The sequence below is a fragment of the Tachypleus tridentatus genome, chromosome 10, assembly GCF_004210375.1.
Source record: "Tachypleus tridentatus isolate NWPU-2018 chromosome 10, ASM421037v1, whole genome shotgun sequence".
NCBI classification, from domain to species: Eukaryota; Metazoa; Arthropoda; class Merostomata; order Xiphosura; family Limulidae; genus Tachypleus; species Tachypleus tridentatus.
The window spans coordinates 94,977,628-94,996,741 of NC_134834.1; positions in this window are offsets into that span (position 1 = coordinate 94,977,628).

Genomic DNA, 19,114 nt, shown 5'->3' on the forward strand with positions numbered 1-19,114 from the left:
TTTCAACAGTATATTTTATAATATCTGTTTCGTTACTAATTTAGTACAAGTAAAGTAAAACTGATTTATATTTTAGGGTTAGTGATTACCACTCTGTCTTTTTTATGTATCTTGAAAGATAGTATCTCGCTGAAAATTTAGTAGTGTAAGACTAGAGGGAAGACAGCTAGTCATCACCACCCACCGCCAACTCTTGGGCTATTCTTTTACCAACGAACAGTGGGATTGACCGTTACAATATAACGCCCCCCACGGCTGAAAGGGCGATCATGTTTGGCGTGACGGAATGCGAACCCCGATCCTCAGATTACGAGTCGCACGCCTGAACACGCTTGGCCATGCCGGGCCTCTCGCTGAAGATCCATGTAAAGATATGTAAGAAGCACTTCACTTTAGTACTTTGTATCATAGCAGAACTGCAGCCATATATTAGTAACATCGAGATGTCAAAAATTAAAGTAGCTTGTACTAATCCTTCAGCTCCCCAGTGGCTCAGCGGTATGTCTACGGACTAACAACGCTAAAAACCGGGTTTCGATACCCGTGGTTTGCAGAGTACAGATATCCCATTATGTAACTTTGTACTTAATTCAAAACAACAACAACAACTAATCCTTTGACAAAAGATAGCAACAAGAAACATTTGCAGTAAAAACCTTGTAAAAATATGAACCGAAAATAACTTGTAATATTTTCATTTAAATAAATGAATCTTACTTATGTCCAATAAGGTCCGGCCCGGCATGGCCAAGCGTGTTAAGGCGTGCGACTCGTAATCTTAGGGTCGCGGGTTCGCATCCCCGTCGCGCCAAATATGCTCGCCCTATCAGCCGTGGGGGGCGTTATAATGTGGCGGTCAATCCCACTATTCGTTGGTAAAAGAGTAGCCCAAGAGTTGGCGGTGGGTGGTGATGACTAGCTGCCTTCCCTCTAGTCTTACACTGCTAAATTAGGGACGGCTAGCACAGATAGCCCTCGAGTAGCTTTGTGCGAAATTCCAAAACAAAAATAAGGTCCGTATTATTTAATTCAGAGTAAACTGAGCATAATTATGAAATATGGTGTAAAAATAAAATACGACTTATACATTATATTATTCTTCTTGAAGACTTGGTCCATGACCTGAATCAGGTTCAACGTAGACCTTGGTGTTCTGTTCTCATCAATTTTAATTCTGCAATTTTTTTTCGCAGTACAATTCTATTTCGTTTACTAATAGTTGTATGTTACTGTTATTGGGTTTGGGACAATCTTCCAGAATTCAACATCAATTGCGGACTGGTTTGGGTCTTTGAGAGGTATACACTGACATACATGATAAAGAGGATGGGGCTAAGTACTCCTCCTTGAGGGACACCCGCCTCAGGATAGCAACACTCGGAGTGGATGCCCTAAATATTCACTCAAATTCACTAGCCGTGTCCCTAATTCTAAAAGAGGTTGTCAAGTGGTAATCAAATCCAGTCTTCACCAACTAACAGTTTTACAGTAATGAACAATTTATATAACCTTATTTGTATCAAAACCAGTGTTTACCCCTTTTTACTTTCTTCTTGAATCAACAAAACACCTAGTTGATTGGCTCCAACAATTATTTAAAACTGCACCGGTTGTTTCGTATATTGAACTCACTAGTTCCATTTAGTTTTAAAGACGAAATATATATTTAATGATTGAGTTATTTTCATTATAAACTTTTTTTTTAGAATCTGGACTACTTTTTAAAAGCGAAAGCCTACAACAAATAAATAGCGTTTATAGAAAGCTCAAATACCTTTTAGTCACGTTCCAATATTTAACTATATTAAACTAAATGTAACAAGTTTCTATTAAGCTTGTTTTGTTTTAAAGTATTTTCAACTCGACTCGATGAGATTATGAAAACATTTATTTTTATTTATAATACGTTACTAAACTTTACGTTATAGTAATTATATTATTATTGTGCCCTGATTTCAGACCTAACTCGTATCTGATAAGACTGTAGCCTGCCCCCTATGGCACAGTGGTATCTCTGTGTACTTATACTGCTAGAAATCTAGTTTCGATACCAGTAGTTGACAGATCACAGATAGCCCTTTATGTGGATTTGTGCTTAATAACAAATAACAACATATGGCTATAATTTCAAATTATTTTACGTGTGTTATTTCAAGAGCTGGTATTCCTATTTTGTGGGATATATAGAAGTCAGTTTTACCAACTGTTTCTACATTACGACTTGATATAACTTACTGTAACTTCAACGTATCATTCTTTTCTCCGAATATAAACGTAAAACTGCATTAACTGTGGAGTTAACACGTCGCAATAAATGCTGTAACGTGGCGGACAGACTTCCACTTTTTAATTTATACCCGTACATGATACATCAAAAACTAACAAGTCTTTTTACCTTCGGTTCAATCATTCAATAAGTTTAACGAAAACAATTGAGAATGTTTGCCTTAGACTTTGATTTTAATTGTAATTTTACAACAATAATTACTGACAAAAAGTGTAAACACTATGTACATATATTTATTTATGTGTGCGGGAAGAAAGTAACCTATGGTTTACTTTTTTCCATGAAATAAGTACCTTTCGAATTGCGAATTCTTATCGTATTGAAGCAAAAAGAATTGTCGAGCATTTTATATTCCAGATACTGTATATTCTTACTGAAATTCAATGTAGTTTGATTGTATTAAGTGAATTCTGTAATATTAAAACTCTTATACGCTCTATCATTCCTTCTGTATATTTTATTTTGTTATTAGCGTTTCGATCAAGTTTAGTTATAAATTGTTCAGCAAAGCATCTAGAGCTCTCGATGTAGTTTATAGTACGGCTTATAAAAAATAATTATCTTATTATCTGCCAACTATAGTTCCAATCAAAACACTTATAGTTATTATTTACCTTATTTCTTGGACTTCTCACAACCAACTGTTGTAAAACTGGAATTTTATTGTAATAATTTCGATAGATATGTGTATGTGTTTTCATATAGCAAAGCCACACAGGGCTATCTGCTGAGCCACCGAGGGGAACCGACCCCTGATTTTAGCGTTGTAAATCCGTAGACTTATTGCTGTACTAGCGAGGGGCTCGATTGGGATTAAGTTATGCAATACACAGTTTAAAACTAATGTTCAAAAGTAGTTAATTTCATCGTGTATACATACATATATACATACAAATGAGACAATTCGGCACGTGTTTATCTGATTTTAGATAATGTGAACTGTATATTGGATTATATGACTTCTCAATGATAACGTTGACACAATACAGAAAAATGAATATTTATCAGACTTCATAGTGACCACTTTTACAATATGAAGTTATTTTAACGATTTTCTTATTTGATATCAATTGGTAACAAAATTAGATTAGTTCTGCTCTTTCTGGTTAATAAAATATAAGTGTCTGCACGCTCGTCAGGAGCCGTTTTGGGCTGGAACCGAAAGGAAGACCTGATGATATGAGAACTTTAAACACTAAAAAACATCAGAAATTGTATTAATTCAGTGATTTTTGTACTGAACGTGGTGTCTTAGTGACCGTGAATTCGATGATTTATATTTGCTCTCAGTCGATGGATAAAAAGCGCTCCGCACTTCGTGCTTGTGAACACTCTATAAAAGTCATGCTCGATTGTTCTGTTCTGTTCAATAAGAGTATGCAATCTAGTTTATGAGATTAATATTGGGGACCGTCGTGACGACACAATCCTTCTTGTAAGTTAAACACATAGCTACACAATGGGCTATATGTGCTCTGCCCATCAGGAGTATCTGGAGCCAGTTTCTAACGTTGTAAGTTTACAGACGTTCCCCTGTGCTAATGAAGGGGAGGGAGGGCATAAGAATGGTATCGTTCAGGTATTTGATTGTTTCTTTGTAATTAGAGACGAGGTTGTAAAATGGGTTATCTATGTTCTGCCCACCACGAGTATCGAAACCCGAATTCTCGCTTTGTAAGTCCGCAGACATGCCGCTGTGCCGGGATTAGGGAGAACTTTGTTAAAAGAAAAGGTCAAAATAAAGAAACATTTTCATTAAACCAATACCATTAAACCAATACCATTAAGCACCAATAAACTAGTTATTAAATCACATTTTCTAAAAATTAGATTACCCAGTTTCTTCTGGTTTTATTCTCCAATACATTTGATAATTCTCATTGCATTTACTGGTGGATTTAGTTAGTTTCGGCTATAATTTTAATCTATAAATAGCCAGAAATTGACATTAGCGTTAAAAGCACCCGTCTGACAATACTGTGCTTTCTAATACGCTTCGTAAACTCATACTAATCTCGTACGTAGAAGTTAAAAAGTTTAAAAAGTGTATTTAATTAACTATTCTTACATCAGTGGGTTGAACATTAGTTTTTATATAAGTAGGTAGCTTGAAAATCACGGTGAAACTCTAGTTATATATAAAAAACATATAGCTTAATGTAAAGCGATATACAATAGGAGAACACACTTCAAAGTTTCATTGCGTAAGAATCTATGAACTCATAGCCAGTAACGTCCATTACATTGACTATTAAATGTCAATATAATCTATTCCATTAAAATATTCAAAGTCATCAAAATCCAGTCTATTAAAATCACTGAAACATATCAAAGAGTGAGATATGATGGATATTAGATTTAAAACAAATAGCTCTAAGATATTTTTATCATTACCATAACTGAAAGCATAACTTATCAGTTCAAAAAAACTTAATGTAATATAATACAACACTAAGCTTCAGAGAGCGGGGGTCAAAATAGATAATGTTTTCGAAAATCATAATATGTACTATTAATAATAATAATACTCATATAATAGTTATCTATTAATAATAATATAATATATACTATTAATAATAATATAATATATACTATTAATAATAATATAATATATACTATTAATAATAATATAATATATGCTATTAATAATAATATAATAGTTATTTTCCTCATTAATCATATAATACTAGGAAGGTTGATGCGTTTCTTATAAAAACAACGGTTTTATAAGATACATTCAATATACCTTGATTTCCGTAAAACTGTATTAATAATTTACATTGAAGATATACACTTACGTAATTACAAATAGCAAAAAATGAAAGTTACTAAAATTATATATATACCTCTTTATGTATATAACAATATATATAATTATATATATGTATACATACTTTTGTTAAAAGTTTTTTTATAAAATCAGAAAGCACTCTCTATCCAATGTTACCATAATATAATTTATTTAATACGCGTACATACATCTATTAAGTGTTTTACTTTTATTTACAAAATTTGTTCATTTATTTGTATGATGGTATGGGTAATTAAAAACACGTTTAACGGTCTAAATATTTTTGTAGATTTATACGGTAAATAACTAATTCTAATACTGTCGCAGAAGCTAGAAACGTTTGTCTACTCTAATATGCTAGGCTTGTCTATCAGACGTTGATAAGGCTTTTGTTTCCAGTGGTGATTTATGTATCTAGTAACCTTAATGTCCCCTGCTGGTACAGCGGTAAGTCTACGGATTTACAGCGCTAAAATCAGGGGTTCGATTACCCTCGGTGAACTCAGCAGATACCCGATGTGGCTTTGCTATAAGAAAACACACACACAGTAATCTTAATATAATCAAAAGTAGGACTTTAAAGAATTGAACTCAGAGATACTCATTCAATAAGACAGATTTGAGTAACACAGAATATTAATTTAAAACATTAATGTTTAAGTGATCTTTTATTAAATAATTATTGAGATACAGAAAAGACAATTACTAAAGCAATTTGAAAGTTATAAAATGTATTTGTCTTAGTAATAAATCAAGTTTTACTTTATTACACGATAAATAGTAGTGAGATAAGATTTTGTTCTATAAATTACACGCTCGAAATATCAAAGAAAATCTCACTACGAAGAAATTAGAAAAAAAAAAGCACTTACTACTGATATAAAATCTATTGTTTAAAGCACTGAATGGTTCTATTTGTGACTTACTCATAGCAAACTAGGTTATACTTAAAAACATAGCCTGTTGTTTATCTTTACGTCGAAACTAACTGGCAGAAAATATGTTTATTTGATAAAGGTATACTTAAATAGTCAACAAAATCACCTACTTCTAAGGGGTAAAATTTTGTTTCTACAAATATTGGATAATTTTTAAGTATTTTACAGTTTGTAGCGATGATGTGCACGGTTTGTATGAATATATAATCATTTTCTGACTTAATATGTATTGTTGGGAAGCTCTATTCATTCTCTGACTTAATATGTATTGTTGGGAAGCTCTAATCATTCTCTGACTTAATATGTATTGTTGGGAAGCTCTAATCATTCTCTGACTTAATATGTATTGTTGGGAAGCTCTAATCATTCTCTGACTTAATATGTATTGTTGGGAAGCTCTAATCATTCTCTGACTTAATATGTATTGTTGGGAAGCTCTATTCATTCTCTGACTTAATATGTATTGTTGGGAAGCTCTAATCATTCTCTGACTTAATATGTATTGTTGGGAAGCTCTAATCATTCTCTGACTTAATATGTATTGTTGGGAAGCTCTAATCATTCTCTGACTTAATATGTATTGTTGGGAAGCTCTAATCATTCTCTGACTTAATATGTATTGTTGGGAAGCTCTAATCATTCTCTGACTTAATATGTATTGTTGGGAAGCTCTAATCATTCTCTGACTTAATATGTATTGTTGGGAAGCTCTAATCATTCTCTGACTTAATATGTATTGTTGGGAAGCTCTAATCATTCTCTGACTTAATATGTATTGTTGGGAAGCTCTAATCATTCTCTGACTTAATATGTATTGTTGGGAAGCTCTAATCATTCTCTGACTTAATATGTATTGTTGGGAAGCTCTAATCATTCTCTGACTTAATATGTATTGTTGGGAAGCTCTAATCATTCTCTGACTTAATATGTATTGTTGGGAAGCTCTAATCATTCTCTGACTTAATATGTATTGTTGGGAAGCTCTAATCATTCTCTGACTTAATATGTATTGTTGGGAAGCTCTAATCATTCTCTGACTTAATATGTATTGTTGGGAAGCTCTAATCATTCTCTGACTTATATGTTGGGAAGCTCTAATCATTCTCTGACTTAATATGTATTGTTGGGAAGCTCTAATCATTCTCTGACTTAATATGTATTGTTGGGAAGCTCTAATCATTCTCTGACTTAATATGTATTGTTGGGAAGCTCTAATCATTCTCTGACTTAATATGTATTGTTGGGAAGCTCTAATCATTCTCTGACTTAATATGTATTGTTGGGAAGCTCTAATCATTCTCTGACTTAATATGTATTGTTGGGAAGCTCTATTCATTCTCTGACTTAATATGTATTGTTGGGAAGCTCTATTCATTCTCTGACTTAATATGTATTGTTGGGAAGCTCTAATCATTCTCTGACTTAATATGTATTGTTGGGAAGCTCTAATCATTCTCTGACTTAATATGTATTGTTGGGAAGCTCTAATCATTCTCTGACTTAATATGTATTGTTGGGAAGCTCTAATCATTCTCTGACTTAATATGTATTGTTGGGAAGCTCTATTCATTCTCTGACTTAATATGTATTGTTGGGAAGCTCTAATCATTCTCTGACTTAATATGTATTGTTGGGAAGCTCTAATCATTCTCTGACTTAATATGTATTGTTGGGAAGCTCTAATCATTCTCTGACTTAATATGTATTGTTGGGAAGCTCTAATCATTCTCTGACTTAATATGTATTGTTGGGAAGCTCTAATCATTCTCTGACTTAATATGTATTGTTGGGAAGCTCTAATCATTCTCTGACTTAATATGTATTGTTGGGAAGCTCTATTCATTCTCTGACTTAATATGTATTGTTGGGAAGCTCTAATCATTCTCTGACTTAATATGTATTGTTGGGAAGCTCTAATCATTCTCTGACTTAATATGTATTGTTGGGAAGCTCTAATCATTCTCTGACTTAATATGTATTGTTGGGAAGCTCTAATCATTCTCTGACTTAATATGTATTGTTGGGAAGCTCTAATCATTCTCTGACTTAATATGTATTGTTGGGAAGCTCTAATCATTCTCTGACTTAATATGTATTGTTGGGAAGCTCTAATCATTCTCTGACTTAATATGTATTGTTGGGAAGCTCTAATCATTCTCTGACTTAATATGTATTGTTGGGAAGCTCTAATCATTCTCTGACTTAATATGTATTGTTGGGAAGCTCTAATCATTCTCTGACTTAATATGTATTGTTGGGAAGCTCTAATCATTCTCTGACTTAATATGTATTGTTGGGAAGCTCTAATCATTCTCTGACTTAATATGTATTGTTGGGAAGCTCTAATCATTCTCTGACTTAATATGTATTGTTGGGAAGCTCTAATCATTCTCTGACTTAATATGTATTGTTGGGAAGCTCTAATCATTCTCTGACTTAATATGTATTGTTGGGAAGCTCTAATCATTCTCTGACTTAATATGTATTGTTGGGAAGCTCTAATCATTCTCTGACTTAATATGTATTGTTGGGAAGCTCTAATCATTCTCTGACTTAATATGTATTGTTGGGAAGCTCTAATCATTCTCTGACTTAATATGTATTGTTGGGAAGCTCTAATCATTCTCTGACTTAATATGTATTGTTGGGAAGCTCTAATCATTCTCTGACTTAATATGTATTGTTGGGAAGCTCTAATCATTCTCTGACTTAATATGTATTGTTGGGAAGCTCTAATCATTCTCTGACTTAATATGTATTGTTGGGAAGCTCTAATCATTCTCTGACTTAATATGTATTGTTGGGAAGCTCTAATCATTCTCTGACTTAATATGTATTGTTGGGAAGCTCTAATCATTCTCTGACTTAATATGTATTGTTGGGAAGCTCTAATCATTCTCTGACTTAATATGTATTGTTGGGAAGCTCTAATCATTCTCTGACTTAATATGTATTGTTGGGAAGCTCTAATCATTCTCTGACTTAATATGTATTGTTGGGAAGCTCTAATCATTCTCTGACTTAATATGTATTGTTGGGAAGCTCTAATCATTCTCTGACTTAATATGTATTGTTGGGAAGCTCTAATCATTCTCTGACTTAATATGTATTGTTGGGAAGCTCTAATCATTCTCTGACTTAATATGTATTGTTGGGAAGCTCTAATCATTCTCTGACTTAATATGTATTGTTGGGAAGCTCTAATCATTCTCTGACTTAATATGTATTGTTGGGAAGCTCTAATCATTCTCTGACTTAATATGTATTGTTGGGAAGCTCTAATCATTCTCTGACTTAATATGTATTGTTGGGAAGCTCTAATCATTCTCTGACTTAATATGTATTGTTGGGAAGCTCTAATCATTCTCTGACTTAATATGTATTGTTGGGAAGCTCTAATCATTCTCTGACTTAATATGTATTGTTGGGAAGCTCTAATCATTCTCTGACTTAATATGTATTGTTGGGAAGCTCTAATCATTCTCTGACTTAATATGTATTGTTGGGAAGCTCTAATCATTCTCTGACTTAATATGTATTGTTGGGAAGCTCTAATCATTCTCTGACTTAATATGTATTGTTGGGAAGCTCTAATCATTCTCTGACTTAATATGTATTGTTGGGAAGCTCTAATCATTCTCTGACTTAATATGTATTGTTGGGAAGCTCTAATCATTCTCTGACTTAATATGTATTGTTGGGAAGCTCTAATCATTCTCTGACTTAATATGTATTGTTGGGAAGCTCTAATCATTCTCTGACTTAATATGTATTGTTGGGAAGCTCTAATCATTCTCTGACTTAATATGTATTGTTGGGAAGCTCTAATCATTCTCTGACTTAATATGTATTGTTGGGAAGCTCTAATCATTCTCTGACTTAATATGTATTGTTGGGAAGCTCTAATCATTCTCTGACTTAATATGTATTGTTGGGAAGCTCTAATCATTCTCTGACTTAATATGTATTGTTGGGAAGCTCTAATCATTCTCTGACTTAATATGTATTGTTGGGAAGCTCTAATCATTCTCTGACTTAATATGTATTGTTGGGAAGCTCTAATCATTCTCTGACTTAATATGTATTGTTGGGAAGCTCTAATCATTCTCTGACTTAATATGTATTGTTGGGAAGCTCTAATCATTCTCTGACTTAATATGTATTGTTGGGAAGCTCTAATCATTCTCTGACTTAATATGTATTGTTGGGAAGCTCTAATCATTCTCTGACTTAATATGTATTGTTGGGAAGCTCTAATCATTCTCTGACTTAATATGTATTGTTGGGAAGCTCTAATCATTCTCTGACTTAATATGTATTGTTGGGAAGCTCTAATCATTCTCTGACTTAATATGTATTGTTGGGAAGCTCTAATCATTCTCTGACTTAATATGTATTGTTGGGAAGCTCTAATCATTCTCTGACTTAATATGTATTGTTGGGAAGCTCTAATCATTCTCTGACTTAATATGTATTGTTGGGAAGCTCTAATCATTCTCTGACTTAATATGTATTGTTGGGAAGCTCTAATCATTCTCTGACTTAATATGTATTGTTGGGAAGCTCTAATCATTCTCTGACTTAATATGTATTGTTGGGAAGCTCTAATCATTCTCTGACTTAATATGTATTGTTGGGAAGCTCTATTCATTCTCTGACTTAATATGTATTGTTGGGAAGCTCTAATCATTCTCTGACTTAATATGTATTGTTGGGAAGCTCTAATCATTCTCTGACTTAATATGTATTGTTGGGAAGCTCTAATCATTCTCTGACTTAATATGTATTGTTGGGAAGCTCTAATCATTCTCTGACTTAATATGTATTGTTGGGAAGCTCTAATCATTCTCTGACTTAATATGTATTGTTGGGAAGCTCTAATCATTCTCTGACTTAATATGTATTGTTGGGAAGCTCTAATCATTCTCTGACTTAATATGTATTGTTGGGAAGCTCTAATCATTCTCTGACTTAATATGTATTGTTGGGAAGCTCTAATCATTCTCTGACTTAATATGTATTGTTGGGAAGCTCTAATCATTCTCTGACTTAATATGTATTGTTGGGAAGCTCTAATCATTCTCTGACTTAATATGTATTGTTGGGAAGCTCTAATCATTCTCTGACTTAATATGTATTGTTGGGAAGCTCTAATCATTCTCTGACTTAATATGTATTGTTGGGAAGCTCTAATCATTCTCTGACTTAATATGTATTGTTGGGAAGCTCTAATCATTCTCTGACTTAATATGTATTGTTGGGAAGCTCTAATCATTCTCTGACTTAATATGTATTGTTGGGAAGCTCTAATCATTCTCTGACTTAATATGTATTGTTGGGAAGCTCTAATCATTCTCTGACTTAATATGTATTGTTGGGAAGCTCTAATCATTCTCTGACTTAATATGTATTGTTGGGAAGCTCTAATCATTCTCTGACTTAATATGTATTGTTGGGAAGCTCTAATCATTCTCTGACTTAATATGTATTGTTGGGAAGCTCTAATCATTCTCTGACTTAATATGTATTGTTGGGAAGCTCTAATCATTCTCTGACTTAATATGTATTGTTGGGAAGCTCTAATCATTCTCTGACTTAATATGTATTGTTGGGAAGCTCTAATCATTCTCTGACTTAATATGTATTGTTGGGAAGCTCTAATCATTCTCTGACTTAATATGTATTGTTGGGAAGCTCTAATCATTCTCTGACTTAATATGTATTGTTGGGAAGCTCTAATCATTCTCTGACTTAATATGTATTGTTGGGAAGCTCTAATCATTCTCTGACTTAATATGTATTGTTGGGAAGCTCTAATCATTCTCTGACTTAATATGTATTGTTGGGAAGCTCTAATCATTCTCTGACTTAATATGTATTGTTGGGAAGCTCTAATCATTCTCTGACTTAATATGTATTGTTGGGAAGCTCTAATCATTCTCTGACTTAATATGTATTGTTGGGAAGCTCTAATCATTCTCTGACTTAATATGTATTGTTGGGAAGCTCTAATCATTCTCTGACTTAATATGTATTGTTGGGAAGCTCTAATCATTCTCTGACTTAATATGTATTGTTGGGAAGCTCTAATCATTCTCTGACTTAATATGTATTGTTGGGAAGCTCTAATCATTCTCTGACTTAATATGTATTGTTGGGAAGCTCTATTCATTCTCTGACTTAATATGTATTGTTGGGAAGCTCTAATCATTCTCTGACTTAATATGTATTGTTGGGAAGCTCTAATCATTCTCTCGACTTAATATGTATTGTTGGGAAGCTCTAATCATTCTCTGACTTAATATGTATTGTTGGGAAGCTCTAATCATTCTCTGACTTAATATGTATTGTTGGGAAGCTCTAATCATTCTCTGACTTAATATGTATTGTTGGGAAGCTCTAATCATTCTCTGACTTAATATGTATTGTTGGGAAGCTCTAATCATTCTCTGACTTAATATGTATTGTTGGGAAGCTCTAATCATTCTCTGACTTAATATGTATTGTTGGGAAGCTCTAATCATTCTCTGACTTAATATGTATTGTTGGGAAGCTCTAATCATTCTCTGACTTAATATGTATTGTTGGGAAGCTCTAATCATTCTCTGACTTAATATGTATTGTTGGGAAGCTCTAATCATTCTCTGACTTAATATGTATTGTTGGGAAGCTCTAATCATTCTCTGACTTAATATGTATTGTTGGGAAGCTCTAATCATTCTCTGACTTAATATGTATTGTTGGGAAGCTCTAATCATTCTCTGACTTAATATGTATTGTTGGGAAGCTCTAATCATTCTCTGACTTAATATGTATTGTTGGGAAGCTCTAATCATTCTCTGACTTAATATGTATTGTTGGGAAGCTCTAATCATTCTCTGACTTAATATGTATTGTTGGGAAGCTCTAATCATTCTCTGACTTAATATGTATTGTTGGGAAGCTCTAATCATTCTCTGACTTAATATGTATTGTTGGGAAGCTCTAATCATTCTCTGACTTAATATGTATTGTTGGGAAGCTCTAATCATTCTCTGACTTAATATGTATTGTTGGGAAGCTCTAATCATTCTCTGACTTAATATGTATTGTTGGGAAGCTCTAATCATTCTCTGACTTAATATGTATTGTTGGGAAGCTCTAATCATTCTCTGACTTAATATGTATTGTTGGGAAGCTCTAATCATTCTCTGACTTAATATGTATTGTTGGGAAGCTCTAATCATTCTCTGACTTAATATGTATTGTTGGGAAGCTCTAATCATTCTCTGACTTAATATGTATTGTTGGGAAGCTCTAATCATTCTCTGACTTAATATGTATTGTTGGGAAGCTCTAATCATTCTCTGACTTAATATGTATTGTTGGGAAGCTCTAATCATTCTCTGACTTAATATGTATTGTTGGGAAGCTCTAATCATTCTCTGACTTAATATGTATTGTTGGGAAGCTCTAATCATTCTCTGACTTAATATGTATTGTTGGGAAGCTCTAATCATTCTCTGACTTAATATGTATTGTTGGGAAGCTCTAATCATTCTCTGACTTAATATGTATTGTTGGGAAGCTCTAATCATTCTCTGACTTAATATGTATTGTTGGGAAGCTCTAATCATTCTCTGACTTAATATGTATTGTTGGGAAGCTCTAATCATTCTCTGACTTAATATGTATTGTTGGGAAGCTCTAATCATTCTCTGACTTAATATGTATTGTTGGAAGCTCTAATCATTCTCTGACTTAATATGTATTGTTGGGAAGCTCTAATCATTCTCTGACTTAATATGTATTGTTGGGAAGCTCTAATCATTCTCTGACTTAATATGTATTGTTGGGAAGCTCTAATCATTCTCTGACTTAATATGTATTGTTGGGAAGCTCTAATCATTCTCTGACTTAATATGTATTGTTGGGAAGCTCTAATCATTCTCTGACTTAATATGTATTGTTGGGAAGCTCTAATCATTCTCTGACTTAATATGTATTGTTGGGAAGCTCTAATCATTCTCTGACTTAATATGTATTGTTGGGAAGCTCTAATCATTCTCTGACTTAATATGTATTGTTGGGAAGCTCTAATCATTCTCTGACTTAATATGTATTGTTGGGAAGCTCTAATCATTCTCTGACTTAATATGTATTGTTGGGAAGCTCTAATCATTCTCTGACTTAATATGTATTGTTGGGAAGCTCTAATCATTCTCTGACTTAATATGTATTGTTGGGAAGCTCTAATCATTCTCTGACTTAATATGTATTGTTGGGAAGCTCTAATCATTCTCTGACTTAATATGTATTGTTGGGAAGCTCTAATCATTCTCTGACTTAATATGTATTGTTGGGAAGCTCTAATCATTCTCTGACTTAATATGTATTGTTGGGAAGCTCTAATCATTCTCTGACTTAATATGTATTGTTGGGAAGCTCTAATCATTCTCTGACTTAATATGTATTGTTGGGAAGCTCTAATCATTCTCTGACTTAATATGTATTGTTGGGAAGCTCTAATCATTCTCTGACTTAATATGTATTGTTGGGAAGCTCTAATCATTCTCTGACTTAATATGTATTGTTGGGAAGCTCTAATCATTCTCTGACTTAATATGTATTGTTGGGAAGCTCTAATCATTCTCTGACTTAATATGTATTGTTGGGAAGCTCTAATCATTCTCTGACTTAATATGTATTGTTGGGAAGCTCTAATCATTCTCTGACTTAATATGTATTGTTGGGAAGCTCTAATCATTCTCTGACTTAATATGTATTGTTGGGAAGCTCTAATCATTCTCTGACTTAATATGTATTGTTGGGAAGCTCTAATCATTCTCTGACTTAATATGTATTGTTGGGAAGCTCTAATCATTCTCTGACTTAATATGTATTGTTGGGAAGCTCTAATCATTCTCTGACTTAATATGTATTGTTGGGAAGCTCTAATCATTCTCTGACTTAATATGTATTGTTGGGAAGCTCTAATCATTCTCTGACTTAATATGTATTGTTGGGAAGCTCTAATCATTCTCTGACTTAATATGTATTGTTGGGAAGCTCTAATCATTCTCTGACTTAATATGTATTGTTGGGAAGCTCTAATCATTCTCTGACTTAATATGTATTGTTGGGAAGCTCTAATCATTCTCTGACTTAATATGTATTGTTGGGAAGCTCTAATCATTCTCTGACTTAATATGTATTGTTGGGAAGCTCTAATCATTCTCTGACTTAATATGTATTGTTGGGAAGCTCTAATCATTCTCTGACTTAATATGTATTGTTGGGAAGCTCTAATCATTCTCTGACTTAATATGTATTGTTGGGAAGCTCTAATCATTCTCTGACTTAATATGTATTGTTGGGAAGCTCTAATCATTCTCTGACTTAATATGTATTGTTGGGAAGCTCTAATCATTCTCTGACTTAATATGTATTGTTGGGAAGCTCTAATCATTCTCTGACTTAATATGTATTGTTGGGAAGCTCTAATCATTCTCTGACTTAATATGTATTGTTGGGAAGCTCTAATCATTCTCTGACTTAATATGTATTGTTGGGAAGCTCTAATCATTCTCTGACTTAATATGTATTGTTGGGAAGCTCTAATCATTCTCTGACTTAATATGTATTGTTGGGAAGCTCTAATCATTCTCTGACTTAATATGTATTGTTGGGAAGCTCTAATCATTCTCTGACTTAATATGTATTGTTGGGAAGCTCTAATCATTCTCTGACTTAATATGTATTGTTGGGAAGCTCTAATCATTCTCTGACTTAATTGTTGGGAAGCTCTAATCATTCTCTGACTTAATATGTATTGTTGGGAAGCTCTAATCATTCTCTGACTTAATATGTATTGTTGGGAAGCTCTAATCATTCTCTGACTTAATATGTATTGTTGGGAAGCTCTAATCATTCTCTGACTTAATATGTATTGTTGGGAAGCTCTAATCATTCTCTGACTTAATATGTATTGTTGGGAAGCTCTAATCATTCTCTGACTTAATATGTATTGTTGGGAAGCTCTAATCATTCTCTGACTTAATATGTATTGTTGGGAAGCTCTAATCATTCTCTGACTTAATATGTATTGTTGGGAAGCTCTAATCATTCTCTGACTTAATATGTATTGTTGGGAAGCTCTAATCATTCTCTGACTTAATATGTATTGTTGGGAAGCTCTAATCATTCTCTGACTTAATATGTATTGTTGGGAAGCTCTAATCATTCTCTGACTTAATATGTATTGTTGGGAAGCTCTAATCATTCTCTGACTTAATATGTATTGTTGGGAAGCTCTAATCATTCTCTGACTTAATATGTATTGTTGGGAAGCTCTAATCATTCTCTGACTTAATATGTATTGTTGGGAAGCTCTAATCATTCTCTGACTTAATATGTATTGTTGGGAAGCTCTAATCATTCTCTGACTTAATATGTATTGTTGGGAAGCTCTAATCATTCTCTGACTTAATATGTATTGTTGGGAAGCTCTAATCATTCTCTGACTTAATATGTATTGTTGGGAAGCTCTAATCATTCTCTGACTTAATATGTATTGTTGGGAAGCTCTAATCATTCTCTGACTTAATATGTATTGTTGGGAAGCTCTAATCATTCTCTGACTTAATATGTATTGTTGGGAAGCTCTAATCATTCTCTGACTTAATATGTATTGTTGGGAAGCTCTAATCATTCTCTGACTTAATATGTATTGTTGGGAAGCTCTAATCATTCTCTGACTTAATATGTATTGTTGGGAAGCTCTAATCATTCTCTGACTTAATATGTATTGTTGGGAAGCTCTAATCATTCTCTGACTTAATATGTATTGTTGGGAAGCTCTAATCATTCTCTGACTTAATATGTATTGTTGGGAAGCTCTAATCATTCTCTGACTTAATATGTATTGTTGGGAAGCTCTAATCATTCTCTGACTTAATATGTATTGTTGGGAAGCTCTAATCATTCTCTGACTTAATATGTATTGTTGGGAAGCTCTAATCATTCTCTGACTTAATATGTATTGTTGGGAAGCTCTAATCATTCTCTGACTTAATATGTATTGTTGGGAAGCTCTAATCATTCTCTGACTTAATATGTATTGTTGGGAAGCTCTAATCATTCTCTGACTTAATATGTATTGTTGGGAAGCTCTAATCATTCTCTGACTTAATATGTATTGTTGGGAAGCTCTAATCATTCTCTGACTTAATATGTATTGTTGGGAAGCTCTAATCATTCTCTGACTTAATATGTATTGTTGGGAAGCTCTAATCATTCTCTGACTTAATATGTATTGTTGGGAAGCTCTAATCATTCTCTGACTTAATATGTATTGTTGGGAAGCTCTAATCATTCTCTGACTTAATATGTATTGTTGGGAAGCTCTAATCATTCTCTGACTTAATATGTATTGTTGGGAAGCTCTAATCATTCTCTGACTTAATATGTATTGTTGGGAAGCTCTAATCATTCTCTGACTTAATATGTATTGTTGGGAAGCTCTAATCATTCTCTGACTTAATATGTATTGTTGGGAAGCTCTAATCATTCTCTGACTTAATATGTATTGTTGGGAAGCTCTAATCATTCTCTGACTTAATATGTATTGTTGGGAAGCTCTAATCATTCTCTGACTTAATATGTATTGTTGGGAAGCTCTAATCATTCTCTGACTTAATATGTATTGTTGGGAAGCTCTAATCATTCTCTGACTTAATATGTATTGTTGGGAAGCTCTAATCATTCTCTGACTTAATATGTATTGTTGGGAAGCTCTAATCATTCTCTGACTTAATATGTATTGTTGGGAAGCTCTAATCATTCTCTGACTTAATATGTATTGTTGGGAAGCTCTAATCATTCTCTGACTTAATATGTATTGTTGGGAAGCTCTAATCATTCTCTGACTTAATATGTATTGTTGGGAAGCTCTAATCATTCTCTGACTTAATATGTATTGTTGGGAAGCTCTAATCATTCTCTGACTTATTGTTGGGAAGCTCTAATCATTCTCTGACTTAATATGTATTGTTGGGAAGCTCTAATCATTCTCTGACTTAATATGTATTGTTGGGAAGCTCTAATCATTCTCTGACTTAATATGTATTGTTGGGAAGCTCTAATCATTCTCTGACTTAATATGTATTGTTGGGAAGCTCTAATCATTCTCTGACTTAATATGTATTGTTGGGAAGCTCTAATCATTCTCTGACTTAATATGTATTGTTGGGAAGCTCTATTCATTCTCTGACTTAATATGTATTGTTGGGAAGCTCTAATCATTCTCTGACTTAATATGTATTGTTGGGAAGCTCTAATCATTCTCTGACTTAATATGTATTGTTGGGAAGCTCTAATCATTCTCTGACTTAATATGTATTGTTGGGAAGCTCTAATCATTCTCTGACTTAATATGTATTGTTGGGAAGCTCTATTCATTCTCTGACTTAATATGTATTGTTGGGAAGCTCTAATCATTCTCTGACTTAATATGTATTGTTGGGAAGCTCTAATCATTCTCTGACTTAATATGTATTGTTGGGAAGCTCTAATCATTCTCTGACTTAATATGTATTGTTGGGAAGCTCTAATCATTCTCTGACTTAATATGTATTGTTGGGAAGCTCTAATCATTCTCTGACTTAATATGTATTGTTGGGAAGCTCTAATCATTCTCTGACTTAATATGTATTGTTGGGAAGCTCTAATCATTCTCTGACTTAATATGTATTGTTGGGAAGCTCTAATCATTCTCTGACTTAATATGTATTGTTGGGAAGCTCTAATCATTCTCTGACTTAATATGTATTGTTGGGAAGCTCTAATCATTCTCTGACTTAATATGTATTGTTGGGAAGCTCTAATCATTCTCTGACTTAATATGTATTGTTGGGAAGCTCTAATCATTCTCTGACTTAATATGTATTGTTGGGAAGCTCTAATCATTCTCTGACTTAATATGTATTGTTGGGAAGCTCTAATCATTCTCTGACTTAATATGTATTGTTGGGAAGCTCTAATCATTCTCTGACTTAATATGTATTGTTGGGAAGCTCTAATCATTCTCTGACTTAATATGTATTGTTGGGAAGCTCTAAT